The following is a 20344-nucleotide window of genomic DNA, read 5'->3' as shown; positions in this document are numbered from 1 at the left end:
GTGTCATCTACTTGAAATTTCTTATATATTGAGCGACTGAAACGTGTATACGCTCATAAAGTTAATATTTAAAGTAAAATATATTTAGGGGGTGTTTCTTCAAACATCTTCAAGGGAGCTGATTTTTGCAGGCGCGCAGACGTTACCTTTGAAGACCGTTTGTTTTTTTTTGTTTTTTAAATAGATCTGAAAATGGCTTTTTTCAACTTAAAAAAAAAAAAGCTATGACACCCTTTCTTTAAACATCTTCACAAAAAACCCTCCTCTCTCATCTTCACAAAAAACCCTCCTCCCTCAAAACTGGACCACCACCACTGCTGTAAGGTCACCGGCGCCGGCCGTTGCCTCAGTCGGCCACCACCACCGTCGCGGCTGCCATCAACCTTCAACATCATCATCGTCATCATTGATCATTCTCATCGTGTCATCATCATCGTGTCATCATCACCGTGTCATCATCATCATCGGTCGGCCGGAGAAGCTCGCCGGCTCCGTCGTGTTCTTGGGTTCTGTTAAAAATCACTTTCTCCATTTCAATGTTTGTTTTGGGTTCTGTTCGACCGTCTGGGTTTTTGTCCATGTTAGTCAATTTTCTTTTAAATTATTCTTTTTCATTTGTTTGGATTAGAACTCCACATAGTAGCAATTCCTCTTTTATTACTTTTTTGATATTGACGAATTATACATGGTTGCGGTTCATCTTTTTCCATTTTGTTCCAGCTGTATGAATTGGAATGTGAATTCAGTTTAGTTTGATCGATGATTCGGGAATTTGGGGAATTGGGTTGCAGATTGGTTATTACAATTGGAATGTGTAGTTGAGGTAATTGGTTTAGGATGTTTTGATTTGGAAAATAAAACAAAGTAAACAAAGTTCATGTAGTTTGTATAAACTGTATCAATTTATAAAAACAAATAGTCTTATATTTTCAGCTTGAAGAGCTTCAGGGTATACTATACTGAAGACTATGTAACCATACACTTTAGTAAGCAAGTGTAATACAAGATTATGAATTATACAAGGGAATTGATAAATAAATAATTTTTAAATTAGATCTTTATTTCAATACAAATGAATTACATACACAGGTCCCTAGTTGGTCTAATTATAAAAGGTTGTATTGAGATCTGTCATTTTGTAACATTTTATTTTTGCTAGTAACTTCCGTATAAATTCTGTTCACCATTTTATTTTATTTTATTTTAGTAAATATTAAAACCCAACCCCCATCCCCACCCTATGTTTCTTCTTGACATTTCATCCATCTACTTTTCGGCAACCCACTCGAGGAACTTTGGTGACACCCAAAAAAGACTAATCGCCTGAAAGTTGAATCAAACACATCCACTAGATCTCTCTTCTAGGGCTAGCAATAGATATCTATATAAGACACGATTAAACATGTTTATCGAAAAAGTACACTGCCTGGTTTTTAATAAATAGAATTAGGAGGCTGTGATCAATTATTTCTTCTCCTTAGTACATAAAACATACAACTGTGTTATAGAAATGAGATATAAAGTAGTTAAGACTGTGGGGTATGGGGCTTGGGTTGGGGCGTGGGTTGGCTGAAAACGCCCAAGCCACCACCCCGGGTGGGCTTGGATTTGGGCGTGGCCCAAGGGGCTGGAGTTTAAAGCCGGGCGTGGGGCGGGTCTATCAGTATGACATGGCGGGTTCTCGTTGGCCAAACCAAACTAGCCGTTGGCCAACGGCTATGTTAAAAAAAATTATTTTTTCACTATAAAACTCAAACTTCTATTCCTTTTTTTACCACATTCAACCACAATACACTCCACATCTTCTATAATCATCTCTATTCTCATTCTACAAAACGAAAAATGCATTCTCATAATCGTGGTTATGACCCGAACAACCCGTGGGCATTCCAAGAAAATCCTAGCCCACCACCCAATCATCCAATGCCTCGTCCATTTTTAATACACTCCTCTATGCCCGATATGGCGGGTTATGCATCGTATCTCGGGAATTGTTTGTTTACTAACTTCCCACATACCGACGATTCTATACCTAGCCCGATTCCACAAATGCCCATCAACCTTTCACCAACCTCCATCAACCTTTCCTAAACCGAAACCGTCCCCGAAACTCAACCACCCCACGATGGTCCTTCCGCATCCAAACCCATCAAAAAGAGAAGTCATAAGAAAAAAACCGAGAGGAGAAAGCACTTGAAACCGCCAAACGAAAACAACAAAGATGGGTCGTTAATGAAGAACTTGCATTGGCGGGGGCTTGGCTTCAACAATCTCAACATCCAACTTTAGGTATTTTTAAATATTTTGTAGCCCTTATTTTAATATTTATGGTTATTTTTTATATAACTTTGTAATATATTAAATTTTGTTTTTATTAAAATAAGAAATTCTCAACATCGAAGCCATTTGTGAGAAGCGATTAGTAAAGCATTCCATGAAGAAATGAAAAGGGAGACTTATCGTGAAAACGATAGCTTATCCTCGAAGTGGAGCGAGATAAGCGGCCAACGTACAAAATTTAGTGCTTTTTTAAATAAAGCAAAGCAAAACCCAAAAAGTGGTGAAACCGAAGCCGACTTTGTGACAAATGCATTGGTTACATTCAAAACAAATGTGGGGAGCGACTTCCGTTTCATGCATTGTTGGGAGATTTGTAAGTTCCATCCAAAGTGGGCGAATATCCCCAGTGGTAGCGAAACTAACACGTCTTCCAAAAGGTTAAAGGCCTCGTCCCAAGCCCAATCGGATGCACGAGATCAAGAGTTGGAGGACTTTTTGGATGATTCGCCAAACCGGCCTGAATACGGAAGAGATGCCGCAAAAAGGCGCGCTCAAAAATCAAGATCGGGTACGACACCGCCTTCAGTTGGGAGTTCGGGCTCGCGTAGGGGAGTATACAGCGATCAGTTGGATGACATTGCATGCAAGTTAGATACATTCAACGTATTCCAACAACAAAAAGCCGAAATTTGGAAGAGCAAAGAAGCTAGGGATGCCCTGAAACAAAGACGAGATGATATGAAATTTCTAGCTCAGCCCATTGATCACCTAGAGGGTGAAGAGTTGGAATCAATATTGAAGACGAGAGAAGAGATAAAGAAAAAATATAAGCGTTAGGAATTTTTTTATGTAATTTTCTTTATTTAAAAAACATAAAAAAAATTAAATTTTTTGTTTTAAAATTAAAACAGCCATTTGGGCTGGCCACGCCCGAAACCCCCGCCCCACCATACCGTCTTCAATGTGGGTCAGCCCAGCGAAGCCCCCCAAGCCACGTGTCAACCCATGCCTCAAATCTCCGCCTCACCATACCCCACGGTCTAAACAACTTGTATTCATGTTTAATACTTATGTTATTCGTGTCGTCAGAGACCTGTTAAACCCGATAAGACACGATTTGTCAGCCCTATTCTCCTCCAATGTTAGTCAATGTTGGGCACGTTGACCCAATTTATGTGGTGGAGGGTTTAAGTTTTTTAATTTTTTAATTAGAAGGGTATAATTAATATCTATTAATATTAATATTAATATTATTAATATTAATATTAATATTAATATCTATTATTAATATTAATTAATATTAATTAATATTAATATTTAATATTAATAGAAGGGTGGAAATGAATAGTGAGTTTAGAACGTGTCTGGGCCTTAGAGGTTTCTAAGGGCAGTGTTTGACTTCCTTGGCATTTTGCTACGTGTTATCTCCCTCATAGCTCCACCCTATCTTTCTTCTTAAAACAGCACCGCGTAGTGAAGCCATCACCTCTGATCCTGATACTCAACACTTGCTTCCTTCTTCACTTTTCCTAACCTAAATCGATCTGTCAACTAAAGCAGGTGCCCTAATCGACCTCTCAGGAAAACCATGGAGCCCTGTATGACATAGCTTGGACCAATCCCGTCGTTGATCAAGACGCTAGATTCCGGTGATTTGGATTCTCAATTCGCCGGACTCTACTCGCTTCTTAATATTGGAATCGGCAACGACTGCGTAATCGATACATCAGTAAGAGTAAATTTTCCAACTATGAAACAAATCTTCTTTATAATGTTATCAGTTTGGCATATGTTTTATTGTTGTTCTTTGTGACTGTTCACGTATCACATTAAGCTGAATTTCTTCAAAACTTCCCCTAAACTGAAACTTCAAGTATCGACTTTGAGTTGTGCTGTGTAAAGTTGTTATCTTGATATGAAAATTAATTGTTTAGGCATGGATGTCTCTGCAGCATAATGACGAACACATGGTGTGCTTCAATATGTAACGTCAAAAACATTTCTCAAAGCCACTTTTGAATCAAATTGTTTATAACTTGTAGTTCATTTATGTAATTATGGTTGTGAGATGGCCGATGGGTTATCATAAATATATTTTGTTTTATCGAAATGGTTGTGAGATGGGTTATCAAAAATATATTTTGCTTGATCGAAAACTGTTTCAAGTTATGGAATCAATGCCAGTATTGAGCTAACAGAATATACTTTTGTTACTTGTAACCAGTTTGAGATTCAGAGTTTCATTTTGTTCTTATTGGATCAATGTTGCAAATGAGGGATTTTTCTAAAAGAACAAGCTGATTGTTGTCAAAAACACTCATTCTCACAGATTATAGTGTCCTTTCAGCATTTTTGTTTGAACGTTGATTGGTTTTGTTACAAAAATATGCCTTTTAGATTTGGATCATTGGTTAGTTAAGGGGTTCCATTTGAAGTGTTTATATACTTGGGATTGCTTTGAAATGTTTGTACTTTATAAGGTTCAGATTGAGTTTATAAACTTTCATATTGATTTTTTTTTTGAATTACGTAAAAGACTCCAAATTCAATAGGCATGTTTCATTATTGTTGAAGCTTCTGAGATTTAGCTTCCTAAACTGTGTTCATATTTATGTTTTACAGGGGCAATTGATGGTGGCCGGGTATTTTGGAGATTTCACATGCTCAGCCTTTTGGGGGGTCGGATACGGTTTCTGATATAAGCTGATAAGGCTGTGATGAGTTTAATATTCTGAGTAAAATACCGGATGAAGATGTCGCTTTGGCGTGGCGAGGTTAGAGGATGGTGGGTGTTGACCTGCAACCTCCCTTGCAGCCATTGTGGGGTTATCGTTTCACCATCTCTGAGCCTCAATGAAACTTTTGTACTTTTAAATACTGAAGAGGCAACGAAGAATAAACTTCTTGGGTAATAGAGTAATATTATCTAATAATAGACAAAGGGATTGAATTGCAACTTGAGGACGTGTCTGGGCTTTAGTGATTGCTAGGGGCGGTGTTTGGGCTTCCTAGGCGGTGAAGTCTTTTAGGAAATTGAGTAGACTGTTGGTTCAGTTCTGTTTGTTCATGAAGGAAAACATATAAATCATACCTGTCACAGCAGATAGTGCAGAGGAGAATCCAGTGAGGGAGTTCGACATGCCTGTCATCTTGATCTGGTTCCTCCTTAGGGTGCTGACTGATGATGGGGACTTAGAAACCGAAAAGGGTATCGGTTATGGAGAGGAGGTTTCGTGATGATGTTATGGCTAATGGGGTGTGTGAATTGTGTAACTGAGTAACCCTTAAACCTCCACATAACTCTCCTTATATAAGCACTCAGGAGGAAACCTAATTAGTTACTAAGGGTAATATGGTCCATCAACAATTACCAACTAATTAAATAATAGGTTCTAATATATTTTGATCTCTATAATGTAAATGATTAAGATGGCTATAGATTAAATATTAATACGTAATATATTTAATCTTACATTCTCCCACTTAGCCGAGTAATCATTTACTATGAGTATTAGATAAGCCTGATCAGGAGTTAACACTCATTTTAGCCTTAAACAAGTACTATAGCAGAAAAATACAGCCGTTGAATCATTATGCGACTCAGGACCCCCATTAATCATACTATAGCCTTAATTTAAAACCTAATCATCATGATCAAAATACGCGTAAGCCCTTTGTTTGATTTGTAACCTTTTATTTGTCTATATGCCATTATACCGGTTGAACATATTCTAACAGACATACAAAATCAAACTTGAGGAAATTTCATTAAACATAAAACATAAGCTAGTACAATATGCTCAAATAAGGTCTTTACATAATCCCATATTCCGAACATGTTCTTCGTAAACCTTAGGAGGGAGACCTTTAGTCATCGGATCCGCAAGCATATCCTTAGTACTAATATACTCGATACAAAGATTATTTTCCTCAACACGTTCACGTACAAATAGATATTTCGTATCGAGATATAAACCAGCTCCAGTCGAACTATTACTGTTCGAGAAACTAACGGCAGCTGAATTATCACAGTAAAGCTTCAATGGTCTAGAAATGGAATTAACAATTTTGAGTCCAGTGACCAGGTTTCTAATCAACATTCCATGACAGGTTGCGTTATAAACAGCAATGTACTCTGCCATCATTGTGGAAGTTGTGGTCAACTGTTGTTTGTGACTCTTCCAAGAGATAGGGCCGCCTGCTAACATAAAGATATAGCCCGAAGTGGATTTCTTGTCATCTTTGCATTTGGCAAAGTCAGAATCAGAATAGCCCACCACTTCTAAATGATCACTTCTTCTATAAGTCAGCTTATAGTCTTTCGTCCCTTGCAGATATCGAAGTACCTTCTTAGCTGCTTTCCAGTGATCTAGGCCAGGATTAGTCTGATAAAGGCCTAGCATTCCAGCAATATAAGCGATATCTGGACGAGTACAGACTTGAGCATACATCAAGCTCCCAACTACTGACGCATAAGGTATCTGGCTCATTTGCTCCTTCTCAACCTCTGTTGTCGGACACTGAAACGAACCGAAAACATCTCCCTTAACTACTGGAGCGACGGAGGGTTTGCACTGTTGCATGTTATACCGTGTAAGGACACGATCTATGTAGGCCCTTTGGGACAATCCTAAGATCCCTTTGTTTCTATCTCGGTGAATTTCGATGCCAATGACGTAAGAAGCATCTCCGAGATCCTTCATGTCGAAGTTATGCGAGAGTAAACGCTTCGACTCATGCAACATATCTAAACTATTACTTGCCAATAGAATATCGTCAACGTAAAGGACAAGTATAGTAAAGTTGCTCCCACTCATCTTGAGGTAGGTGCATTGATCCACTTGATTCTTCATAAAACCTTGCTTCTTCATGACTTCATCAAACTTGAGGTACCACTGACGTGATGCTTGTTTTAACCCGTAAATGGATTTCTTCAGCTTACAGACTAGATGCTCCTGACCTTCAGGCTCAAAGCCTTCAGGTTGCTTCATGTAAACATCTTCGTCCAAATCTCCGTTAGGGAAAGCAGTTTTAACGTCCATCTGATGCAGCTCTAAATCGAAATGAGCTACTAGGGCCATGACGATCCTTAATGAATCTTTACGAGAGACAGGTGAAAACGTCTCTTGATAATCAATTCCCTCTTTCTGAGTGTAGCCCTTTGCAACCAATCTTGCTTTGTAGCGTTCAACGTTTCCATTCGGATCCAGTTTTGTTTTGAACACCCATTTGCATCCTACGGGTTTGACTCCGTTGGGTAATTCTACCAAATCCCAAACGTCATTTTTCTTCATGGAATCAAGCTCACAATCATTGCTTTATTCCATTCGGAAGACTGATCACTGCTGATGGCTTCATTGTAAGAGATAGGATCATTGAGCTTTCCGGGATCCATTTCAGTCAGGTAGGTAACATAATCATCCCAATTAGGAGGCCTTCTTTGCCTGGATGACCTCCTGAGTAGATTATCGGGTTCAGCGTTGTCTTGGTTTTGAGCGTTTGATGTGCCTTCGTCATGAGGTATAATGGGTTCTGATTGTAGAGGTGAATTTGGAGTTGGTGCAGTAGCTTCAGGTGTAACAATTGCATTGGGTACAAGAGGAGTAATCGGAGTAATGGTAAGCGACGAGTCTCTCCCCCCCGCGTCTTGTACTTCTTGCAATTCTTCGTAAGGGTTGGTACTGCTCCCACTGACCTTGAAATCCTCCAGGAACGCAGCACGCTTGGTTTCAACAATACGGGTGACATGGGAAGGACAATAGAAACGATAACCCTTAGAGTTCTCAGGATACCCGATAAAGAAACAGGTAACTGTCTTAGGGTCAAGTTTCCTTAGGAAAGGATTGTAAAGTTTTGCTTCAGCAATGCAGCCCCATACTTTCATATATTTAAGACTCGGTTTCCTTCCTGTCCAAAGTTCATAAGGAGTTTTAGGGACAGACTTAGAAGGAACTCTATTGAGTATATGAACAGCTGCTTTTAACGCTTCAGTCCAGAGGAATAATGGTAAGTTAGTGTTGGCTAACATACTGCGCACCATGTTCATAAGGGTACGGTTTCTTCTTTCAGCGACACCGTTCTGCTGAGGTGTACGAGGCATGGTGTATTGGTTCACAATCCCCTGGCCCTTACAAAACTCATAAAATGGACCAGGAGCTTGACACACATCAGTATGTCTTCCATAATACTCACCGCCTCTATCTGATCTCACAACTTTAATCTAACGATCTAATTGCTTTTCAACTTCAGCCTTATAATCTTTAAAAGTTGTTAGAGATTCAGATTTCTCCTTAATAAGATACAAGTACATGTAACGAGAATAATCATCAATAAAAGTGATAAATGAAGTATGTCCTGTTATGCCAGCGATTTGGTAGGGACCACTAATGTCAGTGTGAATGAGTTCTAATAAATTAGAGCTCCTAGTGGCACCTTTCTTATTCGCTAATGTCATTTTACCTTTAAGACATTTGACACATGTTCCAAAATCAGAGAAATCGAGAGGAGGTAAGACTTCATCCTTTACGAGACGATTTAATCGCTCTTTTGAAATGTGGCCTAAACGCTGATGCCACAACATGGATGAAGTCTCTAAGTCTTGTTTCTCTTCCATCTTTGTGAGTGATTCATTAATGTTATATGACAACAAAGATTTGGAAAAGCCATCATCTAGTTCTAATCTATAGAGACCTCCATCCAGAACACCAGTACCATAAAGAACAGAATCATAATGGATAGAGAGTTTGCGATGACCATGGGAAACAATAAAACCGTCCATGTCTAACTTTGGTCCTGATACAAGGTTCCGAGTTACCTCAGGAACATATAAGGTATCATAAAGTTTAATACATAAACCAGTTTTCATAACTAATTGTAATGTTCCAATGGCCTTCACTTCTAATTCTCGATCATCCCCAACCTTAAGCGTTCTTTGGTTTCTTTCCAGCTTCCGGATTGAAAGGAATCCCTGAGTAGAATTGGTAACATGAACCATAGAACCAGAATCAAACCACCAAGAATTAGCAGGAACACTTAAATTATAGGACTCAAGTATCATAAAATAATCGTTACCTTTCTTAGCCAGCCACTCCTTAAAGTCAGGGCATTCCTTCTGCATATGTCCTGTCTTTTTACAGAACTTGCAGCGGATACTGCCTAAGGAGTTCTTAGAGCTGGAAGGTGCACTTGTATTAGGGTTAGGATTGGACTTATGGACTTTAGAAGCATCCTTCCTCTGATAATTGTTCTTCCTTTTCTTAGGATTGGAGGTGGTAAAGTTGGCAACATCAGTATGGCGATCCATCCTCATACGCTCCTCCTCCTGTACGCACATAGCGACCAGCTCACTCATCGTCCATTTTTCCTTCTCAGTGTTGTAATTGATCTTGAATGCTTCAAAAGACGAAGGAAGCGAAGTAATGATGAAATGAACAAGGAAACCATCACTGATTTCCATTTCCAGCCCCTTCAGCTTATTGGCCATGTCATTCATCATCATGATGTGCTCGCGAATGCCGCTCCTCCCATCATACTTAGTTGTCACCAGCTTAAGAATAAGAGTACTAGCATGCGCCTTAGACGTCCCTTTGAACTGCGCCTCCACATGTTCCAAGTAGGTTTTAGCATCTTCAGAATCAGGAATAGCTCCCCTGATTGCATTGCTTATGGATTGCTTCATAAACATGAGAGACATGCGGTTACACCTAGTCCACTTTTCATGAGTTAACTGCTCAGCAGCAGTACTTTGAGTGGTAAGGTCCGCTGGCTTTTTCTCTCTTAGAGCATAATCAAAATCAAGCAATCCGAGAGTAAGCATGAGAGCATCCTTCCATGCAGCAAAGTTATCACCAGTCAAAGGTGGAATCCCGCAGTTGGGTGCTGATAGTGGAAATAAGATAAGCAAGTTATGATACTAAGGAAGAAATTCTAATGTGATCTATGGGCACGTTAAACTAAGGCAGGCAAAATAATGACCATTTTACATAATGAAGCTGTGATAATGTCTATTACTAACATCAAAATAATAGACTTAACTAAAAATTCTACTTAAACGAAAACAAAACAGCTTTGGCCAGAAGTGTAATCATTTAAGCATATGTGCAAAGTGGTTGTAACAAATCAGCTTTGGCCAGAAATTGAAACAATCACTTTAGTTATGCACTTGCTAAGTATGCCATCTATGAAAGAATTAAATCAGCTTTGGCCAGATATTAAAACATTCATGCTTATGATGCACACTTAGCATAGCTTTCGTAATACTTGAATGATAAGTAGATGTATCAAGTCAGCTTTGGCCAGAAATGATATATCAAAAGCTCATTCAAGTTAAGCTATTCTGGTTTTGCAAAACATTATCTGATTCTGATTAATTAACTAAGTAAATTACAAAACCATTTATTTAATAGCAAACTACCCGTTAGCGCGGATCGATGATGTTATGGCTAATGGGGTGTGTGAATTGTGTAACTGAGTAACCCTTAAACCTCCACATAACTCTCCTTATATAAGCACTCAGGAGGAAACCTAATTAGTTACTAAGGGTAATATGGTCCATCAACAATTACCAACTAATTAAATAATAGGTTCTTTAGTTCACATTTAAACAACTTAAAATAATGAGATTGCGAGTCGCAACCACGATCTCGACTAATGACGTTATGGTTGCGAGTCGCAACTACGGTCTCGACTAATCACGTTATGGTTGCGAGTCGCAACTACGGTCTCGACTAATCACGTTATGGTTGCGAGTCGCAACCTCATGGTCTCGAGTAATGACGTAATGGTTGCGAGTAGCAACCTCATGGTTGCGAGTGATGACGTTATGGTTGCGAGTAGCAACCTCATGGTTGCGAGTGATGACGTTATGGTTGCGAGTAGCAACCTCATGGTCTCGAGTAGCAACCTCGCTAACAGCTGTTAATTGTGATATCATAACCGAAAATTCGAAATCTAAGGGATTAAGAGATTTTTTTCCTGTTTTAAGCTGATCTAATTTTGTCAACAGATTTCGAAATTGTAATCTGTTTATCTTTTAACAGTTTTCTAAAAAATTTAGAGGACAAAATTAGATCAAAACCAGGAAAAACAGTTAATAATCCAAATCATATTCCAAATCATAACAGAATTTTCGAATTTTCACATGAACATGATGAACCCTAATCATAAAAATAAAATTCTGGAACCCGAAACCTGAAAATTTTTTAAGACTTCTAAACAGATTTCGGTTGTAAACATAAACCCAGTTAAAATCGAAAGAACATATGATTATTTTTCACGAAAACAAAGATCTCGAGTCGATGTTTATGACTCGAAACGGCTGTTAAGTTCATAAGGTTTCAAAATTCCGTTTTCCAAGTTTCAATCCCAGAATTATGGATACGAAAACAGAACTGACTAATCAACATATGCTCTGATACCACATGTTGGTTCAGTTCTGTTTGTTCATGAAGGAAAACATATAAATCATACCTGTCACAGCAGATAGTGTAGAGGAGAATCCAGTGAGGGAGTTCGACATGCCTGTCATCTTGATCTGGTTCCTCCTTAGGGTGCTGACTGATGATGGGGACTTAGAAACCGAAAAGGGTATCGGTTATGGAGAGGAGGTTTCGTGATGATGTTATGGCTAATGGGGTGTGTGAATTGTGTAACTGAGTAACCCTTAAACCTCCACATAACTCTCCTTATATAAGCACTCAGGAGGAAACCTAATTAGTTACTAAGGGTAATATGGTCCATCAACAATTACCAACTAATTAAATAATAGGTTCTTTAGTTCACATTTAAACAGCTTAAAATAATGAGATTGCGAGTCGCAACCACGATCTCGACTAATGACGTTATGGTTGCGAGTCGCAACTACGGTCTCGACTAATCACGTTATGGTTGCGAGTCGCAACTACGGTCTCGACTAATCACGTTATGGTTGCGAGTCGCAACCTCATGGTCTCGAGTAATGACGTAATGGTTGCGAGTAGCAACCTCATGGTTGCGAGTGATGACGTTATGGTTGCGAGTAGCAACCTCATGGTTGCGAGTGATGACGTTATGGTTGCGAGTAGCAACCTCATGGTCTCGAGTAGCAACCTCGCTAACAGCTGTTAATTGTGATATCATAACCGAAAATTCGAAATCTAAGGGATTAAGAGATATTCTTTCCTGTTTTAAGCTGATCTAATTTTGTCAACAGATTTCGAAATTGTAATCTGTTTATCTTTTAACAGTTTTCTAAAAAATTTAGAGGACAAAATTAGATCAAAACCAGGAAAAACACTTAATAATCCAAATCATATTCCAAATCATAACAGAATTTTCGAATTTTCACATGAACATGATGAACCCTAATCATAAAAATAAAATTCTGGAACCCGAAACCTGAAAATTTTTTAAGACTTCTAAACAGATTTCGGTTGTAAACATAAACCCAGTTAAAATCGAAAGAACATATGATTATTTTTCACGAAAACAAAGATCTCGAGTCGATGTTTATGACTCGAAACGGCTGTTAAGTTCATAAGGTTTCAAAATTCCGTTTTCCAAGTTTCAATCCCAGAATTATGGATACGAAAACAGAACTGACTAATTAACATATGCTCTGATACCACATGTTGGTTCAGTTCTGTTTGTTCATGAAGGAAAACATATAAATCATACCTGTCACAGCAGATAGTGCAGAGGAGAATCCAGTGAGGGAGTTCGACATGCCTGTTATCTTGATCTGGTTCCTCCTTAGGGTGCTGACTGATGATGGGGACTTAGAAACCGAAAAGGGTATCGGTTATGGAGAGGAGGTTTCGTGATGATGTTATGGCTAATGGGGTGTGTGAATTGTGTAACTGAGTAACCCTTAAACCTCCACATAACTCTCCTTATATAAGCACTCAGGAGGAAACCTATTTAGTTACTAAGGGTAATATGGTCCATCAACAATTACCAACTAATTAAATAATAGGTTCTAATATATTTTGATCTCTATAATGTAAATGATTAAGATGGCTATAGATTAAATATTAATACGTAATATATTTAATCTTACATAGACACAATTGGGATTCCGGGATTCTTCCAAGTAAGTCTTTTGTTACGACTTTGATTTCTTATAGTGGACTCTTTCAAGTGCATCTTATATATTAAATGGGAGTTTTTCTTATGGTCCAAAATAATATTTATGTTTGGTACAGATTACTAAATGGTACAATATTCTTTAGATAGCATTCACTAGTACAAAATAAGTTTTTTGGTGCTGTATTTTATGCTTTATTTTATGTTGTACCATAGAGCACCAACAAATATACCACCAAATAATGGGATTTGTTGGTGCTCTTCAATAATAGCACCATTAAATCTCCAAACACACCACCAAAAAATCAATGATGAAATACATGTCCCACCACCATTAAATCTTCAAACACACCACCAAAAAATCAATGATAAAAAACAAGTCACTGCACCATTAAATCTTTAAACACACCACCAAAAAATTAAATATAGAACTAACACGTGTCAAATAATAACAAATCTACATATCACCAAAAAACAAATCTCCATAGCACCAAAAAATAAGACAAGAAAAAAATATAAATTTTTAATATTTTTGCAAAATTCCAGAATTTTTGGTAATATTTCCCAATATAATTCCAATTACACACAAATGCACATGCTCACGACAAAAGTTAACTAGTATTAAACAACCCAACAACAGGTTCAAGTATACGGAATTACAAAAGTATGAAACACAAACTAATGCTTACAAGATCAAAACATCTTTTTAATAAAATCCGACATTAAATCTACCACTAAATTCTCAATTTGAGATTCTTCAAAATACCCTTCTTCATTCCAAAGCTAAAAACAAATAAATACAAAAGTTAGATTTCAAATATATATAATTTAATGCAATAAACAAAGTTTATGAATATTTACGAGAACTCACTCGGTTAACCAAATCATGTTGTATAGAGTCGATAAACTCTTTCATATGTTTGATTACCATGTACCCACATTCACAACTGTCTTTCTGTTGTTTGCACTGCATCATATTCACAATGAATTACTTTGACTAGACTATTTTAAACAAATAAAGTATTCACATACCTGTGCCATGTGCCACTTAAAATTAATCTCAAAAACTTCTTCAGTGATCTTGACGAGCTTGTAATTTTTATGGGTCTTCCCTTCGTTATAGAATCAACAATATTGCCGAATTTGAAATCTGGGCAAACAATTATAAGCGACCAATGTTTGCTACAAAAATAAAAATTATAGAACATATTAAGTATGTATTGTATGCGTGTGTGTATCTATGGTGTGGACTTTATATTACCCGACTAAGTATGATGCAAGATAGAACACTTTTTTAGAATGAAGCTCACATATTTCTTTTACGTTTTTTTAACGTCTTCAAGAAATGTTTTTATAATGAAAGTTTCTTGACAGCCAGAGTTGTACTCCACAGAAGCTATACATGTTCAATTGTAAAGAAGTGAACTCCATGTTACCAAAAGTAATTTGGGGATATAATCAAACTTTAAAGCTAAAACAGTAAACAAATAAGAATTAATATAGGAATATACCAATATATTAAATATAATTAATGTTTATTTTAATGAGTTAATAAACTCATTAAAACCAAACATGACATACAGCCCCCAAAAACATCATTAGAACCTTTAAAACTTAAATTAACATGAAACTTAACAAACCAGAACTTCTTACCGAAGATTGTAGGTCCAATTTTCCACCAAAACAAGTAGTTTAAACCCTTTATCTTGCAGTAAACAGGAACCAAACGCATCAGCTCCTTAACTTATTTACCTTCAATAATAGATACCAAAATCACTTACAATCTTGGTAAACATTAAACATAATGAAAACAAATCGTTTACCATCGATGACGGGTCGATTCATCCACCAAAACAACCCAAATCAAAAGCTTGCAACCTTTATATCATAGCAGCCCCGAACCGGTTCAAAACAACTTACAACTGCCATACACCTAAGTTTTGCAATATCCCAATTCTGGCGTCAAATAGTTAACTAAGAAATCAAGAAAAATAAATAAATAAACTGCATTTGCATAATCAATAAATATTAGCTAAAAAGGACCTTGAGTGATGAATAAGAGAATCCACCAGCAACTAGCGATCCATGATGGGATATTGATGAACCTTCTAATCTAAAGCAAGCAGACAAAGATCAAAGACTTATGAGCTCAAAGCAGACCTAAAATATAAGGCTGGAGGGTGTGGGGGCACCACCCCCGCCAACTCATCATCTATAGCGCCCCGGGGAGCTATACCTCCACACCCTCGGATTTAAGCGCTATAGGAGGGGTTTCATCATGGTAAAGATGGAGAAGGGGCGCTATAGGAGGGGCCCGCTTGATTTAAACCAATGAAATCTTTTTTTTTATTTTCTTTAATAGGGGGCTCCATCCACACCATGCAAATTAAAGGAGCTCCATGGTTGAGGTGGATCCTAGGTGGCGCTAACGTGGCCTGATAAAGCCCCTAGGGGGCTCCAACCACACCCTCCAGCCTTAGTGCAAAATGAAATTTTGCAAGAGGGCACATAATAATTATTATGGCTGTAAAGAAAGTGTAGAAACAAACTGGTGGAAGTGTTGATTTGCTCAATTGTACACAATTACAAAGGTCTTCAAGTATGGAATTGTACAAACTCTTGTTCACAACAAAAAATGACCATTAAAAGCTCAAACAAAACTGCTTAAAATCAGAAACAAAATGTTGATAACATATCTGTAGACACGAATGATAACATGGCTGAATCTAAAAGACATACCTCATTTTGTTAGGTTTTCCTTCTTTAAACTTCACTTCTGCAGACATGAATGAGAAAAAAAATATCAATACCATCATCAATAATAGATTAAACGTAAACATTTAAAGATCTAATTCAATATTAATCAAGAAAACAAGTTAACTATACTAGTAACAAACGAATATAGTTCTATTTATCAACGCCTGCGAGAGAGGTGTTCGTGACAGGGCAAAAAGCGAACAGATCTCATCTTCTATCGAACATACAAAATCCCTAATTCAGTCATCACTAATACCGGCACATAAGCTCTAATACTCTTCACATATCAAAAACTAAACCCTAGATATAAAAATAAAACAAACTAATGAGAAGCATTGGTTAGAAATCAAACCAGTTCTTATGCATTTTGCTCAGAGACGGGAGGAGAAGAAGAGGAAGACGGAAATGGCACCGGTGAGGAGAACATTTATGGCGACTTGGAGAGCGGACTTGTCATCATAGGTGGAGATGAAAGAGAGCGGAGAGAAGGGGATCTCGACTTGACGTCTTCAGGGAATGGATGGAGAGGGTGGAATGTTTTGAGATAATGGAGATTGGGGGAAGTTAAATGGCATTTGGGGGGAAAGGATGAATATTGGGGAAAGAGGGCGGGATCATCCAAATTTTTTCAAGGAAAGAAGAAAGTTATAGTATAAGACCATGTGTAGTAGTGGTGAACAAACATAATGCCTCCATCATGGGGTATTATCTAACACGTGGCATCCTAGTCATTGTTGGGTATTATAGCAAAAGTGGCGTAGTGGGGCATTATGCCAATAACCCCATTCAATCATTTCACAATTATTTTTTTTAATTTAAAACATAAAAAACTTTATTAATTTAAAATAAAAATTACACTACTTGAAATAAAAAAAAAAAACAGAAAAAAAATAAAGTTAAAAAAAAACATGATTTAGAGTCCATATTTTTCTCTAATTTTTTGGTAACGCATTTGCGCAAGGATCAACGCATCGCCTTGTAGGTGGTCGATAGGTTTGGACAAAAACTCAATGTCCTTTTCCATTTGTCTCGCCTCTTGCATCTCGTTAAACTTTTTGGTTTCGGCCACTCGTTCTTTCATAATCTCATAACGTTGGTGGCCGAGGTCGCGAATGTTTTGGAGACGACGGTTCATCTCCTCGAAATCTTCCTTTAACTCGAGATCGGAAGACGACTCGACCGTTTTTTTCCCGGTTCCCTTTCTTCTACCGGTGGGTCGGGTCAACTCTTCTTGAATTCCCTCGTCAACGTCCACCGCCTCATTTAAATCAACATTGCGGGCATCCGATGTCGGAGTTGACGGGTCAACGGAGGATGATGTTTTTGACCTTTTAGCTCGACGTCTACTACTAGACGTCATTGGATTAACTAGCGCCCACTTTGGACTTTTTCGTAGTAGCTCCCAACACTTATAGTACGTGAAAGGGCATTTCGTCCTCTCGAACTCCTCCAAAGTCCTCGTTAAAACCCCGACGTCACTTTCACCGCTCGGGCGAGTATCGTAGTTACGTTGGTAAACTTCTTGGAACGCGTGAGACTTGTTGTTGATGTCGGTCCATTTGCTAGAAATGGAATCTTTGTCCCGATGTTCGCCTTGACCCCACGACTAAAAAAGAGTGCACGAACCCTATCCCAAGAAACGAGACCCGTTTGAAAGTTTGCTACAAATTAAAAAAAAAGTAAAAAAATAAGTTGTATGTTAAAAATAAAAGTAAAAAATAATAAAAAAATAATAATAAAAGAGTTACCCGTTTCTTCGTCCTCCGAAACGTCGAGCCACGCCCGAGTCAACGTGAATTCCTGCTCCTTCGTCCATTTAATGATAGTTTTTGTACGTCGAGGTTCGTCCTTATCCTTCTTCTTATGCGACCTTCTGCCGCGTTTTGATTTATCTTGCACCGGTTCGGGTTGCGTCTCCGGCACGACATCGACATCGGGTTCGGATTCGGGTTGTTGTTGTGACGGTTGCGACCCTCCGGCTTGACCATAGCCGAAGGTGGGAGGTACAAACGGAGTGGCGCCAGTCAAGTAAGCCGCGTACGGTAAAAAGCTCGGGTCCATGTCTTGAAGGTTATACGGGTTTTGCGGTTGGGTTGTGTTCGGGTTCGTGGGTCTTGCGGGGACACCAAAAGGGGGTCGGAATGGATGCATGATTATATAAAAAAGTATGAGAAAGTGGGTGTTTTTTATAAAAAAAATAGAAGAAAGTAGGAGAAAGTGGGTGTTTTTGTATAAAAAATATGATAAAGTGGGTTGATATATATAGTGGGGTAAATTTTTAAATTAAAAAAAAAATAACTATTTTGACCGTTTGCCAACGGTCTAATTTGGATCCCCAAGAATTTTTCTAGCGTTTTAATTAAAACGCCACATTCGTTTTTTTTTCAAAAATAACGCCCGGTCACGCCCTGTGTAATGGGGGCCGGGGCGTTATAAGGCGTTTTTTGTGAAAAATTTTTAAAAATCACGCCCCACTACGGGCGATCTAAGAGTATTCACATCCATTCTATCAACTTTTCACCCTAAATTACACTAAAAAACACTACATCTTCTCTCTTCTTTTTAATTAAATAATATTTTTTATACCTTTATCATTATCTTTTCTCTCTTATCCACTCACAATCACTTTCAAAATATAATTAAAAAATTATAGAGGTGAACAGTGTCCCCTCAAATATACAGATGAATAGTAGCATTTTCTCTCTCCTCCACTCACAACTACTTTTTATACTCTTTATATTATAAAAACTCCACTCACATATTTTAGTGGGTTAGATGTGAATGCTCGCATTAGACCATGCGTACTGGTTAACCCCTCACATTTGGGCGTTTTGCGTCATGAGACAGTACAATCAGTAATGGGGCATTATGGGGCGTTTTCTAAAATGAGTGTAGTGGGGATGTGGGCATTGTTGGGCATTATGTTAAAAGGGGTGTAAAAATTAAATAAAATTAAAAAACTAACAAAAAATACTATTGGACAACAAAAAGTAGATTAAGCATCATTGGTCAAATAATTTCTTCTCCGGCGTTGTTTTAAGAACGCCTCATTCAAAAAAATTGCAAATCAACGCCCAACGGGGTGGAGGAATTGGCGTGGTGGGGCTTATAAAAAAGTTCCAAAAACGAACGACTACGGGTGGTCTTACATCCCTTCCCCTGTTTTTATGTGAATATTATGAAAAGTTGTTATGAGGGGTTATGAGTGAAGAAGAGAGAAGATGTTACTGTTCATCTGTAAATTTGGGGGGACACTGCTCACCCCTATAAAATTTTTAATATTTTTAAAAAGTAGTTGTGAGTGGAGAGGTAAAAAATGTAATGATAAATGTAGAAAAAAATCTTATTTAATTGAAGAAGAAAGAAAAATGTAGTGATTTTTAGTATAATTATAGAGATGAAGATAGGGGAAGGGATGTGAATGCTTTAAGAGCTATATTAATTGTTAATATATTTTTTTTTGAACGGCAAATTTGGATCACTGACGGACCACTGGAATATCATCGTGCCACCCGTGGAACCATCCGATCATATCCATCTCCACTAGGCATAATGCCTATACACCAATTCAGGAGGAAACCCAATAAATGTGGGAAAACACCCTTGTGGGAATCGAACCCAGGACCTATTAGTCCCAAAGCTTTATCCCACCCCAAGATGCCACTAGGATATAAAGTCATGTGCATTAATTGTTAATATTAATTATTTTATTTTTATTTGTATCAAAATATTATATTAATATTATAACTAGGGGAGTGGTAAACCCATACGTTACGTCGGGACGTATCGCAATAGGGATGAGCTAGGTACCGGTATTCAATACTGTCAAATATGGGTACCAGAATCGAAAATACTCCGTACTGTACCAAACAGGTACCGATCCGAAAGTATCGTTACAGAAAACGTCAAAAGTGGGTACCGAATAGGGGTTGAAAATAATTCGGTATACGTACCCAGTACCAAATGCTCATCCTTATATCGCACACCATAACAATAGATAAATAAATTCATAATATAAAAAATGATATCACCATTAGTAACCATTTAAATTGCCATCGGGTTCATTTGAATCTGAATGGTTATTATCGGCATCAAGGTATGTATCGTTGTTCTCTCTGTTATCATTAATGCGTGAGTTGATCGACGACGTGCTATGATCAAGTAGTGACTCTCCATGCATTGACCAACAAGTGTATTTAGGCATAAAACCATTTTTCACCAAATGAAACTCTGTGACTGTGATATC

The 20344-nt window shown here is 37.8% G+C and overlaps 1 long non-coding RNA gene across 9 annotated transcripts; it reads right to left on the bottom strand.

Annotated features, from left to right (window-relative positions):
- Positions 1–13940: 13940 nt before the first annotated feature.
- LOC110895192 lies at positions 13941–16543 on the bottom strand. 9 transcript variants are annotated; one of them, XR_002566972.2, is made up of 9 exons: positions 16451–16543; positions 16081–16117; positions 15891–16001; positions 15385–15454; positions 15165–15315; positions 14995–15093; positions 14374–14523; positions 14213–14308; positions 13941–14124 (listed from the first exon to the last, which is right to left on the bottom strand). It is a non-coding gene; the product is annotated as an uncharacterized LOC110895192 (long non-coding RNA). The 9 variants fall into 9 exon arrangements; XR_002566974.2 differs by having other exon boundaries at positions 15165–15274; XR_004867474.1 differs by lacking the exon at positions 15891–16001 and adding an exon at positions 14603–14737 and having other exon boundaries at positions 15165–15274.
- Between the last annotated feature and the right edge of the window lie 3801 nt (positions 16544–20344).

This window comes from Helianthus annuus, chromosome 9 (assembly GCF_002127325.2).
Source record: "Helianthus annuus cultivar XRQ/B chromosome 9, HanXRQr2.0-SUNRISE, whole genome shotgun sequence".
NCBI lineage: Eukaryota > Viridiplantae > Streptophyta > Magnoliopsida > Asterales > Asteraceae > Helianthus > Helianthus annuus.
The sequence above is the reverse complement of the archived record's forward strand: the minus strand, read 5'-3'. Positions and strand labels throughout refer to the sequence as shown.